The sequence below is a fragment of the Humulus lupulus genome, chromosome X, assembly GCF_963169125.1.
Source record: "Humulus lupulus chromosome X, drHumLupu1.1, whole genome shotgun sequence".
NCBI classification, from domain to species: Eukaryota; Viridiplantae; Streptophyta; class Magnoliopsida; order Rosales; family Cannabaceae; genus Humulus; species Humulus lupulus.
Genome location: NC_084802.1, coordinates 21585546 through 21611687, shown reverse-complemented (window position 1 = coordinate 21611687; position 26142 = coordinate 21585546). Strand labels below are relative to the sequence as shown.

The following is a 26142-nucleotide window of genomic DNA, read 5'->3' as shown; positions in this document are numbered from 1 at the left end:
ACTTAGGGGCTACTCATTCATTTGCATCAGCTAGAGTGATAGATCAGTTGTGTAGACCTAGTTATTTGTATGCTAGGGGATTCATGACTTTGTTGCCGACTGGGGAACTGGTAGTCTCTAGGAGGTGGGTTAGAGCATTACCAGTAGAGATAGACAGTAGAGAGTTATCTGTGGACCTGATTGATTTGGCGATGGATGACTTTGAAATAATCCTAGGGATGGATTGGTTATCAAAGTACGGGGCGAAAATTGACTGCAAGTGCAGGATGGTGACCTTTGAACCAGAAGGGGAGGTACCCTTTGTATTTTTGGGGACAGTGAGTGGACAGCGAGTACCTATGATTTCGACACTGAAGGCTAGAGACCTAATGCAATAGGGTTGCACATGATTCCTAGCGAACATTATGGATAATTCTAGAGTTGTTTCGGTTGGATCGGGTGAGACCAGATTAGTATGTGAATTTCCTGATGTGTTTCCAGCAAACTTGCCAGGGCTGCCACCACACCGAGAGATCAAGTTCGTCATAAAGTTGGCGCCAGGGGCGGAGCCAGTATCTAGGACACCTTATAGAATGGCTCCAACAGAGTTGAAGGAACTAAAGATTCAATTGCAGGAGTTACTAGATTTGGGATTCGTCAAACAAGTTTTTCGCCATGGGGTGCTCCAGTGTTGTTCATCAAGAAGAAGGATGGATCCTTAAGGATGTGTACTGACTACAGAGAGTTGAACAAGTTGACCATCAAGAATAAGTACCCATTACCTAGGATCGATGACTTGTTTGATCAGTTACAGGGGAAGGCAATGTTCTCCAAGATTGACCCTCGGTCAAGGTATCACCTGTTAAGGATTAAAGAGGAGGACATACCAAAGACCACATTTCGCATGAGGTATAGACACTATGAATTCCTGGTTATGTCCTTTGGATTAACCAATGCCCCAGCAGCCTCTATGGACTTGATGAATAGGGTCTTCAGAGGTTATTTAGACAAGTGTGTTATCGTATTCAATTATGACATACTGGTGTACTCTCAATCATAGGCAGAGCACGAGCAACATCTTCGCCTGGTACTACAGTAGTTGAGAGTGCACAGGTTATATGCTAAGTTCAGCAAGTGTAAGTTTTGGTTACCCCGAGTAACATTTTTGGGGCATATCTTCAGTAAGGAGGGGATTCTGGTGGACCCAAGTAAGATTGAGGTAGTGAGAGATTGGCCTAGGCCGAGCAGTGAATCAGAGGTTAGGAGCTTCTTGGGATTGACAGGGTACTATCAGCGGTTCATCGAGGGATTCTCCAAAATAGTCACACCGTTGACCGAACTGACGCGTAAGAAGACTAAGTAAGTGTGGACGGATAGGTGTGAGAACAGTTTTAAGGAGTTGAAGAGGCAATTGATCACTGCTCCAGTATTGAGTTTGTCGTAAGACAATGAGAAGTTTGTATTCTATTGCGATGCTTCGAGGCAGGGTTTGGGGTGTGTGTTGATGCAAGCTGGAAAGGTAATAGCCTACACGTCGAGTCAGCTGAACGAGTATGAGCAGAGGTATCCCACACATGATCTGGAATTGGCAGTGGTGGTATTTGCACTAAAGGTTTGGAGGCATTATTTGTATGGCGAGGAGTGTGAAATATACGCCGACCATAAGAGTTTGAAGTAATTCTTTACTCAGAAGGATCAGAATATGTGCCAGAGGCATTGGCTGGAATTGGTAAAGGATTATGACTGTGATATTCTATACCACCCTGGGAAGGCCAATGGGGTGGCTGGTGCATTAAGTTAGAAAGGCCCAGGACAGTTATTCAGTTTGAGGCAGATATCAAATAGGTTAGCTAAAGAGAGGACTAGAACGGGTATTGAGTTGGTAGTTGGTCAATTAGCCAACATCACTCTTCAGTCCACACTCCTTGAGAGGATCAAGGAAGCACAAGGGGAGGATCCCTAGTTGAGGGAGCATGCATAGGGCGTCTTAGCCAGAGCGGCTAAGGACTTTTCTATTTTAGAGATGGGTTTATTGATGTACAAAAATCATATTTGTGTTCCAATGGATTCCGGTATCCGGCGAGAGATTTTAGATGAGTTTCATACCACTCCCTATTCCCTACATCTGGGTACGACGAAGATGTACCAATATTTGAGGACCTAGTATTGGTGGCCGGGAATGAAAAGGGATATGGTGGATTATGTGGCCAAGTGTTTGACTTGTCAGCAGGTAACGGCTGAACATCAGAGGCCAACAGGGTCGCTGCAGCTTTTAGGGATTCCATAGTGGAAATGGGAGGATATCACCATGGACTTCATGGTTGTATTACTGAAGACTGTGGGATAGCATGATTCAGTGTGGGTGATTATGGATAGGTACACCAAATCAGCCCACTTTTTGCATGTTAGGATAACTTATACAGTGGAGCAATATGTTGAACTGTATGTGAAGGAAATTGTACAATTACATGGGGCTCCAAGGTCGATAGTATCCGACAGGAACCCCACCTTCACCTCCAAGTTTTGGGAGAGCCTGCAGAAGGCTATGGTTACACACTGGCAGTTCAGTATTGCCTATCATCCTCAAACGGATGGACAATTCAGATACTGAAGGATATGTTGCGAGCCTGCGTGTTGGATTTTGGGAGATCTTGGAGTAAGTATCTCCTTTTGATTGAGTTTTCATATAACAACAGTTATCAAGCGACTATCGGAGTGGCTCCGTATGAGATGCTTTATGGGAGGAAATGTAGATCACCCATCCATTGGGATGAGACGAGTAAGAGGAGGTATTTAGGTCCTGAGGTTGTTCAAAGGACCAATGAGGCGATTGAGAAGATTAGAGCTCGAATGCTCGCCTCCTAGAGTCAATAGAAGAGTTAGTCAGACTTGAGACACAGAAGAATAGAATTTCAAGTTGGTGATCACGTGATTCTCAGAGTTTCACCCTTGATAGGGGTGAAACGATTTGGATTGAAGGGAAAGTTGAGCCCTAGGTTTGATGGCCCCTTTGAGATTCTAGAACGGGTTGAAGAGGTAGCCTACAGATTGGTGATGCCTCTAGCTCTATCAGGGGTTCACAATTTGTTTCGTGTGTCCATGCCCAGGAAGTATGTATCACAAGCTACGCACGTGCTGAGTTATGAGAACTTGGAGATGGATCATTATTAATCTTATGAAGAAAAGTCGGTTCAGATTCTAGGCCAAAAAGATAAAGTCTTGCGGAATAAGACCATCGCCTTGGTGAAAGTGTTTTGGAGGAACAGCAAAGTGGAAGAGGCGACTTGGGAGCTTGAGACGGATATGCAGGATCGGTATCCTGAGTTATTCAGGTAAATTTCAAGGATGAAATTTTTGTAAGGAGGGGATAGTTGTAGCATCCCAAATTTGCTAATAAGGCTTAAGGCCTGTATTAGCGTGTCGGGAGGGAAATAATTGATTTAATTATGCTAATATATGAATTTAATGATTATATGGTTATAAATGCATGTTTAGGTGAATTAAATATGCATGTGGGCCCCATTTTGTTATTAGGGGCATATTTGTAATTTTAGCCTGTTGAGGGCATAAATGTGATATGTGTGTATTTTCATTGATACCACAAGTGTATGGTGATATATCTGTGATGTACGATCCGAGACGGTCCTAAGGAGCGAATTAGCTAAATAGTCACAACAGGGTAGAATACCCGGCTCGGAAGGAGCCTAGTGATATTTTGTGAACATTGTTGGTGTTCGAGATTTATAGGGTAGCAAGTAGTAATTTAGCGATGATTTGGGCATTTCGGGATTAAATGGGGATTTGTAGGAACACTCGAGGGTTTAGTGGGATGTGGAAATTGACGGGATTGCCCTTGGTGACACTAAAGGATTAAGATAGACTTGGGGGTATTTTGGACTTTTAGCTAGAGGATAAACTTAGACTCATCTCAGACTTCAGAACAAGTTAGAAGGAAACAGAAGAGAGAAACACCAAAATATCTCAGCTCTTGCTCACTCTCTCTCTCTCAGCTCTCTCTCCTTCTCTTGAGGACTTAGCCAATTTTTGAAATTTTGGTCGTGATACTCATGATCTAAAGCTGGGAACTTGGGGAAGATAAGCTAAGGGTGTTGAAAAGCTAGTCTAAGCTCGGAATCTTCATTGAGATAAGGTTACTTTCATGTTTTTTGGTAAATTCTATTGAGAATGAAGCTTAGTTAATTTCTAGACTTGAGATTGAATTTGGTCTGAATTGGGGTGAGTTAGCTAGCTTTCTAGAGTACTAGCACTACTTAAAGTGTAGTAGAGTGATTGTAGGGCTCAACTCTAACTTTGGGTATGTTTAAATTTAATTTCAAGGAGGTTAGCTCATAAAAATGCATGGGATTTATGGGTTTTGAGGCTCGAGTCACGGCCCGCTTGAACGCAGAGGCCTAGGGGCCTCAGAAATTTGCCCAGACACCTAGGCGCAAGGTATAGAGCGTCGCGACCCATGTCCTTCAGCAGAAAGGGCTTTTCCCTCTAACTTGAGCGCGTCGCGGCCCTTAAGGGGTTGGGCCATGGCTCAAATGCAAAATAATGGTTTTTTGAGGGTTTTAAGCTCGTGAACCCAAATGTTAAGCCTCAGGAAGGATTCTACTACCCGATTTAGTAGAAATCAAGGTCCCGGAGGCTAGATTAATATTCTTAAGTTATTAATTGGTTTAAAGCTTGATGGATGGTTATTATGAATGCATTCTGACTAGGTTTTCAACGAGGCTCGGGTTAGAGGATTGTGCTCGGGATCGCAGTACTCAGGTAGCTCGGGACACAGGTAAGAAGAATGTTGTACCCATAGGGTAGAGCATGGACCTATTGTTTGTGTTTCAGGGTGTGGCCCTATTGTTTATGCTTAGTATAAGTGTGAATATCTGTGAATATTATGTTGTGTTATGCATGTTTATGAATGAACGGCGAAGGCCGGGAATGATGAAGGCCGAGAGCGGTAAGAAGTCGGGTACGACAAGGGGTCGGGATCGACGTTGAGCACACTGAGTGCAGGCCGCTAGGGCAAGACCCTCCAAGGGTGATGTATCCACTCACTCGATGAAGACCACAAACCCAGGGCCTGGTAAAGCGCCTGGGTCGGCGTAGGCCACTATGTGTTTATCTTGTTGGTTGTTTTGCTACATGTTGTGGATTGTTATGTTATATGTTATATGTTGAGTTTTCTTGCTGAGCTTTGGCTCACGGGTGCTCTATGGTGCAGGAAAGGTCGATCAACCATGAGTACGGAGAGCGTGGAGCGAGAAGTACATGTTTGGCCTACCTGGCTGCCCGGCCAGGGTTATTTTGGGAAATGTACTGTATTGGTTTGTTTTGTCGCCTAGGTCAATTGTACTTATATTTTTGAGTTGTAATACATTTTCTAAACAGTATTTTTGGGATCCCAATTGTATAACTTTTTATGATTTCATTGAATGTCCAAATCTTGATGTTTTATGTCATTAAACAAGTGTTATTTCAAATTAGTCACACTTTTAACCTAAAATCTCGATTAGCAAGCTAATGGCATATTTTTAACCCACATAGTAATGGCTCTAAGGTAGTAGGGCGTTACAACAGTGGTTTTAATGCTGAAGAATGGAAACAATGCATTAACTTATGGTTGGATGAGAAAGCAATTAAACGGGCTGAAAAGAATCAGGCCAATAGGGATATGATGAAGTATCCTTAAACTCATGGATCAAATTCGTTCTTGGTTGCCTGTCACGATAGAGTAAGTAACAAAAAAATATTAATTTTCCTTATTAATAAATTATTTATCTAATAAGTTGTTTCTTTGTGTTCAAGCGAACCCAGAATATGAGAATGTACCGAATTACATTAAAAGTTGGAAGCAATTCCACACCCGCAAGGAGAAAGAAGAATTCGTAAATGAGCAAGCGAGAATGGACTATGTAAGAATTATCTTATTGTTTGACCTTAAAATCACTATGGTTAAAAATAGGAAATGATGCAAAAAGATTTTGAAGCGCAAAGCCAGCAAGTCCCATCATCCATTTTTGATGAAGGAAGACCGGTTGAAGAAAGGATGATCATGAGAAAAGTGTTGGGTGAACATTCCGGCCATGAACAAGGAGTTAATCGAACATTAAAGGGGAAAAAGGCCTCCGGCAGTCAAACTCAGGCTCGAGTACAGTCGTCATCATACACCCTGCCAGCTCAATCCAATGATAATAATAGCATGATGGGACAGGCGATGGCTAACTTGCTGAGACAATACAAAGCAGAAATTGAGTTCCTATCTTAGCGCCTTCCTCCTAAATTTCGTTGCACCTTCACAATGAGATCGAATGAAGTAACTCAATGGTGGGAGATGTATGCGACTGCACCGTCAAAAGCACCACCATTGCCTCCCACATATGTTCAGAGATGATGCGCCTACACATGTTTCCCTGCTAGTCCCACCTCAATCTACATTTAGAAATGGTGCGTCTTCGTCAGCACCTCCACCACGATCTCCACCACCCCCAGTCATTCAATTTCCAAATGACAGTGACGATGATGATGCGATCAACTTATGATAGATTATATAGTTTTATAAATAGTAATGTTTATTTGTTTTAATACTATTACGACAATTATTCATATTAGATTGTATGATCTATTTTCTTATCAATTAATGAAGACTACAATTCTGATTTTAAATTTTATTATATATTAAAGTTGAATTTTTTTATTTTTTTATTTCTGTTACACTATTTGCGACGAAAATATATTGTATTTGTGACGACTTATTCGTTGCAAATAAGAGTCAGACAAGAAAAATCAACCATTATTTGCGGCGAATAATAGGACTATTTGCGGCGGGGAGTTCTAAATTTTCGCCGCAAATAAAAGTCAATTACGACAAAATCCAGAATTATTTGCGACGGATTTATTGATATTTGCGGTGGTTTTTCGCTGCAAATCATGAGATTATTTGCAGCGGGCATTTTTTTTTTTTTTTGCCGTTAATAATGGTATTTACGATGTCTTTTTTGTGGCGAAGTATTTGTGGCGAATTATGGGGTATTTGCGACGAAATTAATTGCCGCAAAAATCCTAATTTCTTGTAGTGTCACCTCAACTTCCCAACCACGTACACAGGTGCCCACAGCAAGGCCATATCGGGTAGTGGCACATGTCATGTTGTAGTAGAGTGGCGACATGGTTTCCAAGAATATGTTCTACCAAAGGATGAAAATATCGATATTGATGATGGAATGTAAATGTAGGACTTACACAATGGTGTTAATCCTTGGGCCTCTACTGGCCTTTGTATTTTTAATTTGGGTTGTCTTATTTGATGAACTTCATCCCTAAAAATAACATGAAGTGAGTTTGGTAATAGGATCCCCAAACCCTTATCCTAACTATTTATGCATCGGGTATTAAAAACTATACATTTATCTTACTTTAATTCTATTAGAACGGATATTATCTGATTCCTACCCTAACAAGTAGACTCTATCCATGAATTAACAGGTTTTGGAATTAAATTGTCATCCCTAATTCACTATAATAAAAATAATGGAGAGGTGGTGGTGAAGTGTCATCGTTTTACATGACCACGGCGCACAAGGTTGGAAAATGAAGCCCTTGGGAAACCATCTTCATGGGCAAGGGAATAGAAAAAATGGTTTCCACATCCACACTATTAAAATCAACATCAAGAATCATCGAAAAGCTTCACAGTGACAAAATTGCATGTACAACCCAAAAATGTAACTCTACGACTTGGGTTCACTTACAACACCTTAATTCGAGAGCCAATCTTGATGAAGGAATAATGATATGAAAACTCTACAAATAACCAATTGAGCTTTAATTTCAAAAAATAAAACTAAATAAAATACACATCACATCTTGTTTGATCCTTGACTACTTGACTTTCTAATTGCTATAGGAAATCTGCAAACACAAAATAGTATTGAATATGAAAATACTTTAAAATCATATATATATATATATATATTTATAGAATTGCTTATTTAGAAAATACCTTATCAATAGTAATCATATACTTGACCTCATGAGGCTCCGTATTAGTGGAGTTACCCATGTTCTTATTAATTACTCAATATTCTTCCATTTATTCTACGTAGGACACCATATTCCAATACACACCCATTCTTCCTCCATAGGTACCTTTGGAATTTCAAACCTGTCTTCTTCAATGGGCTTATTCATCACAGAAACAGAAGAAGGTAATATGTGGTCAAAGAAACAACAAATTGTATCATCATTATTCAAACTATTACAAGTGAGAAACTGTTACAGTTAAGATGATGAGAGTAGTATATACAAAAACAAAAAGTAAAACAAAGGATATAAATTAGCATAAGATCATCCTCCTTGCGGCTATTATTTGGCTCCCTACTAATTTCAGGAGTAATCTGTTACATTCAATCATAGAATAAATTGATATTACAATTAAAGTGCCAAGAGGTTACAATACAAGTAGATAAAGAAAGAAAAAAGTTGTTTAAAAAAGTGTATATACTCACTAGTTTATGCTTTTGCTTTTCCATAATTGTTCTCAGATTATATTTATCCTCCTTGTGCAGTTCATTCTTGTAACTGCAACGAATCGAGGTAAATGAAATTACAAACTCGGTAAAAATGATCCTAAGTAGTGAAGCAAACATCTACTTATTATTTTAGAATTACCTTTGCACAAAGGCAAGAAGCGACTAGTGCCATATAACAGGCATAGTCCTTTTGTCATCCACAAGTCTCATAAAATGAGCAACAAGAGCATCAAGTATACAGTAAGGAAGAGCATACTTTTTCTCTAAAAGTATCTTTATAAAGTAACTGGAATAAGAAGATAAATAACCCACAATGTAACTAGTTTTTTTTTAATACTTTGTAAAGATTCAAATGGGGTTTCACTAAACATTAATTGATAAAGAATGAATTATACAAGTATGATTCAAATAGCTAAGTAAGTACCTTGTTGTACCTCGATATTCCATCTCTGGAAGCTTGAACAATGCAGCACTGTAAATATGCATATATAAGTTATATAGTTTAGTTAAACATCTTTCACAATAATCTTGTAACACAAATGTTACAACACTTTTATAAACTCATGCAAGAATCAACCCCAATATAACACAAAAAATTTACACAAACACAGTTGTATTAATAACACTAATGTAATCTCAATATAAAATTGTAAGTGTTATTTTTGTCATGTATTGTTTTTTATGTTATAACATTGAAAGCCCAGTAGGACATGATTTCTATTTCAGCACATGACTTGCTAAGTTGACTTTTCTATTTTGACCCCTATCATATATATTTGTTTTGTCTGTCTTTCCCTCACCTTTTTTAGCAGTCAAAAAGTGTCTTCTCCAATAAACATTCTCTGCAGAAAGGTTTGAAGCATTCAAAGCTTCATTATTCATTGGCCCATGGTGTTTTGGTGATTTCTCACCATTCTTCTTGAAAATTCTAGTGCAAAGCTTGAAGGGAGTTCAAGCTAAGTCTCAAGGGGAGCTTGAGCAGTAGCTGGAGGGAGTCCAGCAAGAACACAGTACCAGCAGGAGGCTGGTTACTTGAAGATCTTTACAAAAATAGGGAGTTGTTTGTTGTTTGTAAAACAAATTAAAAAGGAGTTTTAAATTGTTTTATTGTCTTGTAACTTGTAACTACTCTGAGTACTTTTAGTGAATTTGCTTCACCTCTGGACTAGGTCCTATGGAGTAGGTTGTGATAAATCATGGCTGAACTATGTAAAAATGATTGTGTCATTTTTTTTTTTTTGCACCTATCATTGAACTAAATCTGATTTTTATTTGTTAATCTAAATGGCTAATTGATTAGTTGTAATTAACTAACTTTCAAAAATATTTGTTGTACAAGATCAACAAACCTTAAGTGAAGAAGAGGAATTGAAACATTTTGTATGATGCTCCCAATAATGACAGCTTCCCTTAGATTACAAGTGTTCGACTGTTCATAAGAAAGAAAAAGAATTAACATAATTATAGGTAGTCAAGTAGTCAATCAAGCATGATCATAAGTTGAGAATTGTGTACATACCTCACATAAAGGAAATAATATTCCTTTAAAGAAGACACCAGATTTGAATAAGCACTTTTTCAGAGACTGATATAGAGCAAAATGCAAATGCTTATTCTTCCTAATATCTTCTCGAACTCGTGGTAACAAGACAAGCCTGTAATCTCTTTCTTCTCTCTTGTCATTGAAATTGGATGCAAAAATTCTAGTAGCTTGAAACATTGCATGAGGTGACCATTTATCAGGCTCAGTCAAATACAAAACATACTCCCAATTTTTCATTGAAGAAATATATATATTTCAATCCTTTTGGAATGCTATCAATTATACATTTGCTTAGTAACTTGCCAATCCTACATTCAAACAAAATCACTTGGCATTAATTTTCAATTCCACATATCTAAAGTGGACATGATTACAGACAATGAAGACTTAACATACCCCTTGTATATACCAATGCTATAGGTATCTAACATTGGTAGAGGTTGTACTTCTGCAATTAGAAAGAAAAAAAAGTCAACTAAATTGACTTTATTATAATATGTGATATAAAGAGTCAAATTGTTTGAATGATAAGATGTTGCAACCTAAAGATACTGTTATACCCATTTTTGGGTATTTATGACATTTCAAAAAATATCAATTATAAAGGGATGCTGAATGAAGCACAAGGGAGTTCATTTTCTCACAAAGCACAAAGTACTTTCGGTTCTCACAGAGTATAAAGTACTTCCTGTTCTCACAAAGCACAAAATTCTTCCTATTCTCATGAAGCACAAAGGAGTTCCTGTTCTCACAAAGCACAAAGTACTTCATGTTCTCACAAAATACAAAGTACTTCCTACTCTCACGAAGCACAAAGGAGTTCATGTTCTCACAAAGTACAAAATACTTCCTGTTCTCACAAAGTACAAAGCAAACTACCAAGCACTAACAAAAGGGATTGGGTTGCGTAGCTGTATTCTTCAATCTTTGTTCGCACAAGGCAAACCATTACACGCTAACAAAAGGATCTTGTTTGTTCAATACACAACATCTGCGCTAACAAAATTAGAAAAGGAGTACAGAGTTGTCATTTATCAAATATAATTGTATTTGTATTATTTACAGGTCAAGCCCAATAACTTAGGCCCATGATCTAAGTGTAACCCTAAACTCTTCACTATAAATAAGAGGAGATGGGACAGAAATAGGGGGAATTCATAATGTCAAAACTCAATTATTGTAGAAACAAGTCCTTATGTAATGTAAAAGCGAAGAACGACGACAGAACAACCGGCGACGTAAGTTCACTAGAAACTGGGGTTCTTTAAGCTTAAATATTAATAAAAATGACTAAGTGGACGTAGGTCATCTTTTTGGGGTTGAACCACTATAAAATATAGTGTTATTTATTTTAATCATATTTTTATTTTTGAATTCATGCACTTATGTTCTCAAGTTGATGAAAAACAGTGTCAACAGTTTGGTGCTTTCGTTGAGAGAGGAAATTCAAGATAAAGAGGTTCAATCTAACGAATTCTATGAATAAAGACTTTGATGAAATCATCTCCAAAAGACTCCACACTTCATCAAGGGCCAAATCAGTCCACCTGTTCATTTTTATCTGGGTCATCTACTAAGCAATTGCAAGTTGTAAGCAAACACCATATTCGTCAAGATAAATCGCATATCTATGTGAAAAATAATTTCACTTAATTGCGTCCAATTTGGGGCATAAGGCTGGAATTAAAAAAATCCAGCGATTCCGAATTACAAAGTGAAGCAATCACAGCGGTTCAAGGAAAGATCCACTTATGGCGGTGGCTTGTTCAAGTTGTTAACAGTGATAAATCCATTGCTTGGAACCCTATTTGTATTTATACATTTATGGAATCGATGGATATCACAACAAAGCTTGTAAACCTAGAAAATATATCTTGTTCGTTCACTTGTATACAACACGAGAGAACAGAAAGTGCAACCTGATCACCTATGAGTATGCAATTTGTTCGCCTATTAGTATAAACTATAAATCTTCGAAAAACAGTTGTGTGCTCATGCATACACTCCAAAGGCGAACATGGAGTAAGCAACCCCAACTATCCGAAAAAGGAAATTTTTTCTCCCATAATGGTCTATGTTAGGCAAATAGGAAGTTAGGTGGGCTCGGAAACCTTGCAAGGCTAGTGTATGAAATTTTGCTTGCTTCTATGTCTTTATTCGAGGCAAGAGAAACCAAAGAATGACTGGAATAATATGTCAAAATCATGTAAATAACTTGTTCGTTTAAATGTTTCCACACAGAAAGAGAATCTTGTTCTCGCACCTAAGAGAGCCCTGTTCTCACGCCTAAGAGAGCCCTATTCTCGTGCCTATGAGAATCTTGTTCTCGCGCCTATGAGAATCTTGTTCTCATGCCTAAGAGAATCATATTCTCACGCCTATGTACAAGAATCTTGTTCACCCTATATCACATGCAATTTCGAGATGACGTATACGAGCTATCAAGGACATCAACTCGCAAGCTTCATGACACCCGAGATCAAATTTGAGCTCTCATGGAAAAGAGGGTCTATTTGTTCATTTATAAGCCTTTAAAACTATTAGGAGTGAACGGAGCTTAAAAAACAAAAGGATCTTATGGAAATAGCATCTCTAAATCATTAGTGAAAATTATGAGGTTGGAGACATTTGAGCCATAAACGGAATTTATCTTCGAGTTGACCTATATGTACCCTTCGAGCCAACTCATATAAGTCACCGAGCTGATGACCCCTTAACAAGTTATCCGAGCGGTATTCGGTACTCATACCCAAGCAAGTCATCACTCCACAAAAGTCATTCGAGCCATAAACTGAGTTCATCTCCGAACTAAACCACAATTTACAACTGAGTTGGGGACAAAGTTCATCTTCGAGACAGTAATCACCCGAGCTGAAACTACAACATAAATTTCTGTTTCAACCATACTTGTTTTCGAAACAATGATCAGACAAGAAATTTTGCAGTTTTCGAGATGACATGAAAAACTATTCAAGATTACTTGGATTTTGAGGTCCTTTTTGCTCATTAAAAGCTCATGCTATGCGATGAATTGGGTTAGACTTGGGACCATTTCGAGGTCGCCACAAACCATGTTAGCACACACAAGGGACAACTTGACTTAACCCTTCATTGAAGCCTGTTCCCCTCTTTCATAACCCCTTAATGAAACTTGTTCGCCCAGGCATTCTTACAAGGGGCGAACAAGAATATGGGAGCACATCTCGGAAGATTATGCTTGAACCATTTCGAGGTCACCTTTGGATGGTTGGACCTAAAGCTTATGCACACGACTTGAAAGATTATGCTCAAAGCATTTTGAGGTCCAAAATAAGTTGGAGACATCTCAAAGTTTTTCCTGTTCATTTGACCCTTGAATGAAACTTGTTCATCCATTCATCCACACATGGGGTGAACAGGATATATCAAAGGCATTCTGAGGAAAAGCATGTAATCTTTGTTGATGATATTTCGATCTTATCGATACGCATTATCAAGATAAGTTCCGAGTTGACTTGAACAAGTTGTCTTTGAATTAACTTCTACATTTTGCTAACACGTGGAACAAACAGAGTTCAAAGAGATCAAATGAGCATGTTAGCACGAGCTTAACTATGTAACGAGTCTGGATTAACCAACACAAATAAATCGATATAGTTGGAATTTTTTGCAAAATAGTTTCAACCTCACAACCTTGAAACCATACTCGAGGATGAGGAAAAGTTACTATCACTAAGCAAGAAATAACAAGACTAACGAGACTACATGAACAGAATACTAACTGTTCGCACACAAGTATATTGGAACATGTTTTCACCTGTTCACACATCTACATAAAGAAAGCAAGGAGAAAGAATTTCAGAGCTCACATCGGAGTCATGACCACACCAATCCAAAGGCGAGCCTATTTGCCTAACTATGTATATTCCATTTCTGTTCGTTTATGATATACATAGAAAATGAACAGGAATAAAGGATAATCCTACTCGCTTATGGCATGGAGACATATTCTATTTGACAACCACAAACAAAGTCTGTTCGCTCGTGTGCCATAACAAGGAACCAACCGATAGTCCAACTCTATTCATTTACCTTTGCAAACAGGTACTAACAAAATAATGGAGTAAGGGCAATAAGGAACCTGTTTGCTCGAGATCACTTCCAAGATACGAACAAGGATCAAAAATGGAAAAGCATATAAACTCTCTTTAAAAACTCTGTTAGCATCATCCCAATATCATTTCATCTCTGATCCAACACTTTTCTCTAGCTCGGGGTTTACTGAGCTAATCTTCTATTAAGCATACAAGAGAAGAGTTGGCCCCAAGATGTTAGGAGAATAAATGGAGATATTCCTTAGAGATCAAATCGCAAGCCGAACCATGAAGACAGGCCTTAAGGGGATATTCTGGTCGCATACCTAGTATAACAAAACCTACTAGGGGTATGAACAAAGATCCCTTCTCAGAGGAATCACTATTAAAGATTGTTTTATAAAGTGATCGCGGTCAGGAAAGAAGATAACCTCGAATCCTGATTATAGTCATGAAAGATGACAACTTTGAATTATGATCGTTATCAGAAAAGAAGATAACCTCGAATCCTGATTATTTTCATGAAAGAGGACAAATTTGAATTCTGATTGTTATTAGAAAAGAAGATAATTTCGAATCCTGATTATAATCATGAAAGAGGACAACTTCAAATTCTGATCGTTATCGGAAAAGAAGATAACATTGAATCCTAATTATAATCATGAAGAGGATAAATTCGAATTCTGCACAATAAAACCAGCCCGAACCTGAGGAGAAAATAATCCAAGACTTATAACTTGGTTACTTAGGGGGCACACAAGTGTTGGATATAACCATACCACGAGCTCGAAGAAAATCTATACATCTTTTAAATAAAAAAGTTGTCTCGAACTTTTGGAAAAATTTTAAAGTATAGAGATAACCGATATTAAAAGGAAAAATATTACAAATTTTTTGTGCAACAAAATTTTGAGTAATATTCTAACCTATCATGTTTCTATGAATAAAGGAGTATGATTTTCAAGCAGTTATAAGCTAATCATACTTATATGTTTAAATAAGTATGCAAAATAATTGTGACAATAAACGAAACAAGTAGACGTACTTGAAAGTTTAAATAACACAATCAGGCTTTGAAAATTCAAGTTAGTATAAAAGTGAACTTCAGAAATAAAAATCGAGCTAGAACAATAACTCGAATTTTCAAAGATGATTTCAAATATAACTTAATAAACTAACATGAAAAAATCAAACTTATAAAATTTTGGTCCTAACCAGGAGGAATAAGGCCTGAATACTAACAAGTAGCCATTAAGCAAACACTTAAACCTGGCTGAACTAGGCTCGAACTGAGTGATACACATACTCGGAAGTATATAACCTCGAACTTTGATCAAGGATAACTTCAAATTATGCTAGTTTAGAAGATAACCTCAAAACATAATCGTTGTTAGGAAGCAAGAGAACTTTTAAACCACGATTGATCACCATTAAAGGAACAACCTCCAATTCTGGTCGCCTACCAGTTTGACGAATAACCTTCAGTGATGTTAGCATAGCATAGCTTGTTCGACTATGTTTATGTACATGAAATGAACAAAATGATTCTGTTATCACATGGTGACAAAAAAAATGAATTATGCTAATAAGTGATCAAGGACCGAGACTCCTCAATCACTTGGGGGGGGGGGGGGGGGGGGGGGGGGGCATATAGGGTATAAGAACACACAAGATAAGATAAATCTTTTACATATATTTTTTTTTTTTTTAAAAAAAAGTGTTTTGTTTTTTCTACTCAAAAAGGCAAAACTATTCCTGCTCGTGTCCTGTTCGTTCTACCTACAAATGTGAAATTGTGCATGCTCGCCTGAGCCTAAAGGTGAGACTAACACAAGTCATGAAAAGAGAAAAAACACATATAAAAACACACAAGTTGTTCACACCATTCACAAAAGAAAAACTAGTTTGTTCGTTGGTACATGTAAAAAGCCTATGTTAGTATCATGCACAAAAGGTAAACTAGTATGTTCACACTAATAACAAAAGGGAAAATGGTCTGTTTGTTGGCGTGCAAGTACAGAATACAAAAGAAAATAAAGATTCAAGAGTATGCCAGTATAAAATGTTGGGAATTGTGTCATGAAAGCAATTGTAGTTGACAATGGTTTTAATGAAATAATTAAATGAGTTGAATTATTGTATATATGTAGCTTATGTACTATATTATTGTTAATAATATTAAGTAAATATCAGAAAATTCTCAAGTTCATCTATATAGTCTCAATCTCATATTAGTATGAGAGGATCGAGATTGAGATAATGAACTTAAATAGTTCACATAAAATAAAGTTATGGAATGTTTAGATTAATTACTGCTAGTACGGTCCACTAGTATTATGAATACATGTGACCTAGATCTTGTCCACTAGTGTAGTAGGACACTTTAGTAGAGATACTTTGCATGCTGAGAGTATGTAGAACTGTACCAGATGTGATTTAATAATATTTGCTTAAATACTGTTTCGTAGTATATTATAAAACACATCAATGATCATATACAAACTGATCTTATTTCTAAAGTTACTATGAACTCTTATATATGTCACTTGATCATTTGATTCATGTGTTACGGTTTGTCAAAATGATTAGGCTAAGAACTATTGTTTTGGGGACTCAATGATGTATATGGCTGGGGACATAGCTTAATAGACATGGAATCAATACCTTCTTATAAATTGAATGATGATTCCCTATTGGGTTGGCTTTTGGAACTAAAAAGGTTATTAACATCAAATTCATAATCAACTTATGAATTAACCTCCACTAGTAAAGTCGATGGTACACTAGGAATCAAGATATAATTAAAAGAGTAAAATTGTAATTTTATTCCCACTTAATTATGAATCATCAATAGAGGATTATTCTGTATGTAATGATTATATCAATAGACACTTTATGGTTACAATAAAGTACTAAGTAAATATATGTCTTTAATTCTCAAGAGTTCAGTCTCATGTTTTTAGTGGAATAATCATGAGATTAATAAATATGATTATTGAATCAAAGAGTTTTGGTTAATAATCTTTTATTTATTGGAGCTTGGAATTATTGGTCCATAGGTCCCCAAGGCGGCTCTATCAACACTAATCAAGGTCAGAGTTGATACAATGGTTAAACTGTGAATGGACTATTTGAGAGAATATTTATTCTTCGGGATAAATGTGCAATTATGTGATAATTGAAGTTGCACAATTTATTATTGCATTTGTGCAATTTTTGAAATTGTGTAGAAATAGAATGAATTGATTTTAATCAATTATTTTATTTAAGTGTGAATAGATAAATATGGATAGTCGAAATTGGTTTTGATTATTATATTTATTTAATTAATAATAAGATGATAATGAAAATTCAAATTTTGAATTTTGAAAATTAAGTTGTTATATTTTCCTTAAAAATATGACACCTTATTTGGATTTCTAATTATTAACTAATTAAAATAAAAACCACATGAAAAATCAGATCCCATTTTTCAGGGATAGGCCACACGCATAGAGCTTGGACTACTCTATGCGTGTGGCACTTCTGATGTTATCAGATATTGGTTTTTATTTTTATTTTTATTTTTAATTAATTAATAATACATTTTGAAAGGGGTTTTAAAATGGAATGTTAGACTTTGTCTTTTATCATTATTATTATTATTAAAGATGATCATTTTTATTTACTATTATTATTATGATAATAATAATGGCTATATATTCTATATGATAGAAAATACAAACAACAGGTATAAACAAGTTGTTACAGAGAATAAAAATTATCATCTTTTTCGCAAAACAAAAACAATTTCTCTCTAGCCTATAATCAAAAGTCTCATGTATTGAGAACACTTTTGATTCACAAAATTGATCATTGTTCTCTATGTGCCCACCCACATCTTGAGGTGTAGATAACGTCTTGGAAGATCTACGTGTGAGTACTATAGCGAGAATAGGAAGATCGAAATATATACGAAAAGATTCAAGGATTCTTGATAGGCTACAAGAGGTAAAATGTTTCGTATTAATTTTCATATACATATTTGATTAACATATTTCATATTAAAAGATCATTATATAAATTTGTTTATATAAAAAAAAAAATTGTTGTATACCATTACCGCAATTTCCACTGCGCACTAGGAACTGTTCCTAACACAAAATACTCAAACATGAGGTACAGTAGAGGCTAAGCTATCAGGACTCTCTGGCTTAAGGGTCTGGTCGCCCGGGATAGCTAAAGATTCAACAGAAGTGCTACCAAGTTCTTCAAGCCTTGAAACATCACCATCCCCTGACTGTACTAAGGAGGTGCGAACATAAGCGTTTTCTTCATAAAAAAAGTCTCTGTTTGCAAGCCTCTAGTAGGGACTTCTCTCTGCCATTCAGAAATGTTAAATCAATACTGTGGTTGTGTTTCCAAACCTGAAAGAACATGTTGTTAAGATCTCTCCTCCTTCTTTAAGGGTTTGAAGGCGATCAGCTTCCTCATTAGCTTTAATTTGCTCAACCTCAGCATCATGTGAATTCTAAAGACGGCCAATCTCAACCTTTAGTTGAATGATCTCATAACAAGAAGAGCTTTTGAGTTACTCGAGCTCAATCTTACAACTATTCCTCTCACCACGAACAGTGTCTATCTCAGGCATGAGGGTACGACATGTATCTTCCTTATCCTTCTTCAACTGCTTGATAGATTTAGATAGGTTGGCCGAGGTGATAATTCTCTGCAAGGGATGTAAAGAGATCAATACAGAAAATTAAGCAGAAAGATAACAAGTACAATAATAAGAGAGGAACCATACCTGAACAGTGTTGGCAATAGAATGGAAAACGATCTCGCTGGGGATGCAAACTCTAGAGAAAGACCATTCTGCCTGTATCTGGTCACTCCAAATAACCTCCTTAAATATGGAAGATAAGGACCTGGTCGTGGAAAACACACTAGCAGTCATTGCAGGAGCTGGTGGTGTAACCCCAATTAGAGGCCGACTCTGGCCTCAACAAACAGAAGACTCTGCAAGGGTCCCCTTATCCTTGTTTGCTAACTGCTTCCTCCTCTTGTTAGCCTTTTCCCCTGGAAAGTATTCATCTAACCAATGAGGGGGGGATAGTTCCCCATTTCTAAGGGATAGACCAGGACCTCCCACATCACCAATATTCTCGCCAGTTCGGCAACCTAGAACAAAGACTGCTTGGGGAAGAACAAGCAGATACATCAAAATGAACTGACTCGGGCTCGTCACAAACAGCAATAACCTCTTCTAGTCGCCCTTTATAACTAGACTCCCGAACCTCAGAAAAGGGAATGTAGTCAAACTCTGGAGGGGGAGATAGGTGATCCAATGACTAATATGGTTCAAGCAGACCGACCACTCGCAGATTGTTATCATTGGTGAGGAAAGATTCATTCCTATACTTGCCACCCAATCGCCATAACTGAGAAAGACGCTCTTGCATCTCAGAGGTTGGAGTTGGTCACCTATAGCAACCTGAAACAACAAAGTAGGCGAATAGAGTGAGCATACAGAAAACCTTATTAAAGGGAAACGACCATACACTTACCAATGTCACGGAATGACCTATGCTCGGATTCAATGGCATTGGTAAAAAAAAAGTATTGACTGAAGTAGCGACCAGGGTTGGAAACACCACTCCTGAGAACCTCACCACCAGAATAACTACATAAGTGGAAGAACCCTTCATAACCAGATACATGGCTGGACTTAATGTTGAACAAGTGGTGAACCTCCAAAGCATTCCGAGGAGGCCAATCTAACACTATGTACAAGATTTGCAGTAGTATGCATAATCTGTAACTGTTCGGCATCAGTTGGAATGGGGCTATTCCAAAATAGTCACATACTTCCACAAAGTACATATGAAGTGGAAGAAAGGCACCTGCTTGGCAATGCACAGGACTCCAAGCGGTATATCCGTCTGGTGGGGAACCTGTTCGCTCATCGTTAAAAGGGATTCTAAGTCTGAGTTCACCAATAAGTCTGTACTTATCTATAAGACGAGACATGTCACTTGAAGAGAAGGTGGATCTTGGTGTTACAAAACCGTTCAAGCTAAAGATCTCTCCAAATTCTTTTTCGGTATAGTCAACCTTTTTCCTTTTCCTAAAGTCTTGATTCTTGGGAGGCATGGATTTGGTCATAGATCAGAAGAAAATAGGGACAAACAGATCCTTATACACTTCGAAGAACGAGGCCTAACCAGATTGTAAAAGTAATCGGACACCTCTGAGATCGTGCAAACCAAGTACTTGAAAAGGAAAGGAAAAGGTAAGATTCTTATAGCTATAGCAAACAAAACCAAAAACAAGGAAAACAAGGAAAAGAGTGTTTGCCTATTCATATAAGAAGCAAACAGAGCCCACAAAAAACACATGAAATAGCAGTTACGTAGTCTTCATAGAAAAGTTTCAATGTTGGTCTATCAACTAGTCATGTTAAGAAAATTTTCGGCCTAAATGAAGCAAACGAGGGTGGAATATATGTGAGTAAATTGGTCTGTTTGTTTCCCACAGTAAAGAAGAGCCTCAAAAAACCACTTGTTCTATGTATAAGAATAACAAGGTTGAGGTTGAAGACGACATACAAACCCATTGGGATTCCTGTTCGTTGGTTATGTATGCAAAGACCATTTGTTTGTTTTCATCACAAAAGCCACCAGAGTAAGGCTGTTTGTATGTGTGCTTTAGAGACAAGTTGTTCGCGAGTCATTTAATGGTCTTAAAGTGTGTATAAAAAGCTAGCATATTCAGGAAAAAGGGCATTGGATCTATTCGCTCGAGATTATATTAAAAGAAATATGGAATTGCTTAAGAACCTATCCGCACAAGCCCCTCACAAGAAATGTGAATAGGAATCAATACGTGCTCGCCCATAGCTGTATTTAAAGGATAACATTTGTTCGGGTGCGTTATGTATATGCTATTGCTTATCTATGTACACGAGGCGCACAGAGAATCCAAAAGCATTTAGAAGCTACACGAAGTACATGCAGGAGTGCAAGAGTCAACAAGCCTAGGTGGTGGTTGTTAAAAAAGAGCGCCTATGGAACAATTCTTGATATTTTTATTAAATCTTTATTTGAAAATATAAATATATTTTTATTCTATAGTTTTTAATATTTAAATTATTTGAAATTTGAATATTGTTAGTTCCAAAAAGGAATGGGAACGTTGCTCACATAACTAAGTTAGAATTGTGCAAAGCACGAAAACTGACTTGGGCAACAAATGTTATACCCATTTTTGGGCATTTATGACATTTCATAAAATAACAATTATAAAGGGATGATGAATGAAGCACAAAGGAGTTCTTGTTCTCACAAAGCACAAAGTATTTCCTGTTCTCACAAAGTACAAAGTACTTCCTGTTCTCACAAAGTACAAAGTACTTCCTGTTCTCACGAAGCACAAATGAGTTTCTATTCTCACAAAGCACAAAGTACTTCATGTTCTCAAAAAGTACAAAGTACTTCCTGTTCTCACGAAGCACAAAGGAGTTCCTATTCTCACAAAGTACAAAGTACTTCCTATTCTCACAACGTATAAAGTACTTCCTGTTCTCACAAAGTACAAAGCAATCTACCAAGTGCTAACAGAAGGAATTGGGTCGTGTAGCCACATTCTTCAATCTATGTTCGCACAAGGAAAATCATTAAACGCTAACAGGTGGATCTTGTTCGTTCAACACACATCTGCGCTAACAGAATTAGCAAAGGTGTACAAAGTTGTCATTTATCAAATATAATTGTATTTGTATTATTTACGGGCCAAGTCCAATAACTTAGGCCCATGATCTAATTGTAACCCTAAATTCCTCACTATAAATAAGAGGAGATGATAGAAATAAAAGGGGATTGGGGGGGGGGGAATTCATAATGTCGAAACTCCATTATTGTAATAACAAGTCCTTATGTATTGTAAAAGCGAAGGAGGACTACTGAACAACTGGCGATGTAAGTTCGCCGGAAACTATGGTTCTTTAAACTTAAATATTAATAAAAGTGACTAAGTGAACGTAGGTAATCTTTTTTGGGTCGAACCATAATAAAATATTGTGTTATTTATTTTTGTGACATCTCTATTCTTGAATCCATGCTCTTATATTCTCAAGTTGATCTGAAGTCCTTCCTTTGATAAGAATGCCTCCAGTAATTTCTCGTCCTCTTCATCAATTTCCACCAACAACTTCTCTTTTTTATTAGACTGAAAAGAAAAGAAAAAAAAGATGACTTGCATGCTCTTCAAGAATTTCAAAACTGAATTCTCACCCTTATTTCTCACTCACTCTTTCAGGCACAAACTACCCAAACTACCCAAGAGAACAAGGTCTGAGGTTTCAGTACCTCTTGAGTACTTGCATCTGCAGAGAAATTGACATATATATATATACTAGATACAAACAACATGTAATATGCACGTTTGCTTAGTTTTATTTATAGAATTTATTAATTATTTTTATTAAAGTTATATTAATGTCATATAAATTTTGAAATAAATATCTTATTTTAATTAAATAATTTATTTATTTTTGTTTAAGTTTATGTTTGTTTTAGTTTTTTAATTTGGGACTGACAACAAGAGATTATATATTATATGTTTGATGTAATATTAAATATTATACGTGATTTTAAATTTAAGTTTCTTGCTAGTTTTTTTTTTTTTTTAAATATTGTTGCTAATTTACAGTAGATTACATTATGTTTAATATGATATTATTCTAATAAGTAGTTTAAGTTTAATTAAATTTTATTTAAGTTATAAAACGTATGATTTTATTATTTTTAAATAATTATCATTGTAAAATATTTCAAAAATACCATATTTTAATTTGTTTAATTATTTATTATTTTTAAATAATTATCATTGTAAAATATCGTATTTCAATTTGTTCAATTATTTATTATTTTTAAATAATTATTATTGTAAAATATCTAAAAAATATCATATTTTAATTTTTTTTAATTATTTATTTTATTTTAATTAAGTTTAAGTGTTTACAAATTACAATTAAATATGATAATATTCTGTTAAATATAATAATATTCCGTTAAAGTTAATATTAAAAAAATAAAAAACTTTTAAAAGCAAAAATTTCATTTATCTACACACTTGTTATATAGATATTACTAGTGGTCCCCAACTTTAGTAAGGTTAGGCAAAAGTGAAGAGGCACAAACTCAGTTAGTAGTTATATATAGTTCAATTACAAGCATCACACCACCTCACGTGACTCAAACCTGGCCTCATCACTGCATGGTAATTATTAATACTACTATATACGTACTCAGTTTGCCAATAAACATAATTAACTAATTAACTGCTGCATGTGAAATCCACTCAAATTAATCACAGCCCTTGAATGCATATAAATATATAGCGTAACATAAACTCTACTCAATTCACACAGCTCAAATACAAGAAGTTCTCTTTTCGGGTCGCTATAGCAAATTGGAACTAGTAAAATTGCAATAATTAATACATGCAAAACAAACCCTGAAATATATATATATATATATAAGAAACGAAAAAAGAAAAAAACTCACTTCGTAGTCGTTTGAGTTTCAACGAAGCCGTCAAAAGTATGAATGACATCATCGTCGTGGTGGGTCGGCTCTTGTATGAGAGTTAATATAAGGAATTGTTCGGGTTTTGGGCGAGGTCCTCTTCGTCTTCAGCTTCCCTCTGCTGAGTTAGAGCCTCTTTGAGAATCTTCGAGCTCATACCGAAAGAAAGAAGATTATCTTCCATCTGATGATGCTTTCTTTCCTTCCTCGGTTTCGATCGCTGTTTTGGAGTCGCTAATAATTTTTTGCCTTGGAATGGTTGCCGAGTGATCTCGTCATGCCTCTCTCTCTCTCTTCCTCCCCATTGATGCAGAAGACAAACACGTCGGAATGCGACGGAACTACGTCGACGACGGAATTCTCCACTCGACAAAACGATCGACCGGCGTTTGTAAAATTGTATAAGACTGACTGCCACGGCCCATGGAGAGAAACAGGCAAAGCTGTGTTTAGGGTTTTGTAGTCCGTATTTTAAAAAAAAATATATCTTTTGCTATTTAGTGAGGAAAAATATAGAGTATATATATCAATGACTAGTTAATTAAACAAATTAAAAACTCGAGAAACTCAAGTAATTAAATTAACAAAAAAAATTATTTGTTTAAGTTTTTTTTAAGGGGATATACAATTTTAGACCGGTCAATTAACCGTTTGGATCCCACACTTTTAGAAATTCTCTTTTGGACCTTGTTGTAATAATGTTACAATTAGGACGCTAAAGTCAAAATATTTTCAAATATGACCAAAATGTTGTTGAGTTATAAAATTGGCCAACGATCATATGTACAATATACGACACATTTTGAACGTGATAAATATAAATATACCACAAAGTACAAATATCTAAACAAGCATACATAATTTTATAGTGGTTCAGTCATGTTCTGATAAACAGTAATAACATAATTCACTTAGTCTTTAGTATTGAATCACTTGTTCACAATTACAAAGATGAGCTGAAGAGTTCACTCGTCACAGATTTTCCTAGAGCCTCTCCCCCAAAATATTCCTCCCAGAATCGTCCAAAACCAACCCTCTTAAATGAAGCTCTGGGCTAGGTCCTTTATTTTAATACTCAGGAGCTGGTACATAATCAGTAAGACTAGGGATCGTGGTTTGGTACACGATCAATGTGAGTGGAGATACGTGTCCACCTCCCCATGATTATGAGATCGTGGGTCTTCTTGTTGTTTCTCCGAATCGTGGTTGATAATGCACGATTGAAACCTTCAGGAAAACACTAAGTCTTGGTTGGTCTATGAGACTTAGGTGCTAAGCTCGATGACCCTTTAGAGCTTGGGTGCTAGGCCTGATGACCCTCTGGGTGCTAGGCCTGCTGATCTTCTAGGTGCTAGGCCTGTTGACCCTCTAGGTGCTACATCTGCTGACCTTCTACTTTCTAGGTGTTAGGCATGCTGATCTTCTGGGTGCTAGACCTGTTGACCCTCTGGGTGCTAGGCCTGCTGATCTTCTGGGTGCTAGACCTAATGACCTTCTGGGTTCTAGGCCTGTTGATTTCAACTTGAACGAGCATGAACTTTATCTAGCAAAGTGTATTTGGGAGTTTAGGCCGACCACCCTATAAAAAAATAGAGTGGGCCGACCACCCCATGCAGTTCTTGAGCATTCCAGGCCGACCACCCCTAGGGATTGGGGTCAGGCCGACCACCCCTAGGAGGTTTAGGCCTGGTCGACTTCCCTATAGGTCCTGGACCTATTCATTTTTTCCATCGGTCTTTTTTCAATAATTTGTCATTTTTCTATGACTTGTGATGCCACATGCCGCTTTCTCATTTGCCACATCATCTCTTGAATTTTGAGGGAAAACAAATACCTTTAGTTATAATAAGGATTATACCCTTTTAAACCATGTGTTTTGGTCTATTACTCGTTTGTATCCTATATTTTTAGAAATTCTATTTGGACCTCGTTATTTGTAAAAGGTTTAAATTCAAACTCTAAAACCAATTTTTGTCAATTTCAAATGTGACCAAAATACCCTTGCATTTATGAATTAACTAATTAAAATAATAATTTAATACTCAAATTAAAACAAAAATAAATGTTTCTAATAATTAAAATTATATTTTTAAATTAAAAAAATTAATTAAAAATGCAGTTACATTAATAAAAATTATAAAATTCTTCACTAATTAAATAAAAATTAGTGAAGATTTTAAGTTAAAATTTAATTAAATTATATTTTATTTCAGTAAAATACTTTTTTTTGTCAATTAAAAAGTTTGTTTTAATTAATTCTTTTAGTTTAAAAATATATTTTTAATAATTAAAAACATTTATCTTTGTTTTAATTTGAGTATTAAAATATTTTTATTTTTAATTAATTCATAAATGCAAGGGTATTTTGGTCATATTTGAAAATATTTTGACCAAAATCAATTTTAGAGTCCAAAATATAATTTTAAAAATATAGAGTCCAAATGGTT

At 36.2% G+C, this 26142-nt stretch overlaps 1 pseudogene; it reads right to left on the bottom strand.

The window, feature by feature from the left end:
• Positions 1-7875: 7875 nt before the first annotated feature.
• LOC133805608 (bystin-like) lies at positions 7876-23726 on the bottom strand (annotated as a pseudogene).
• Between the last annotated feature and the right edge of the window lie 2416 nt (positions 23727-26142).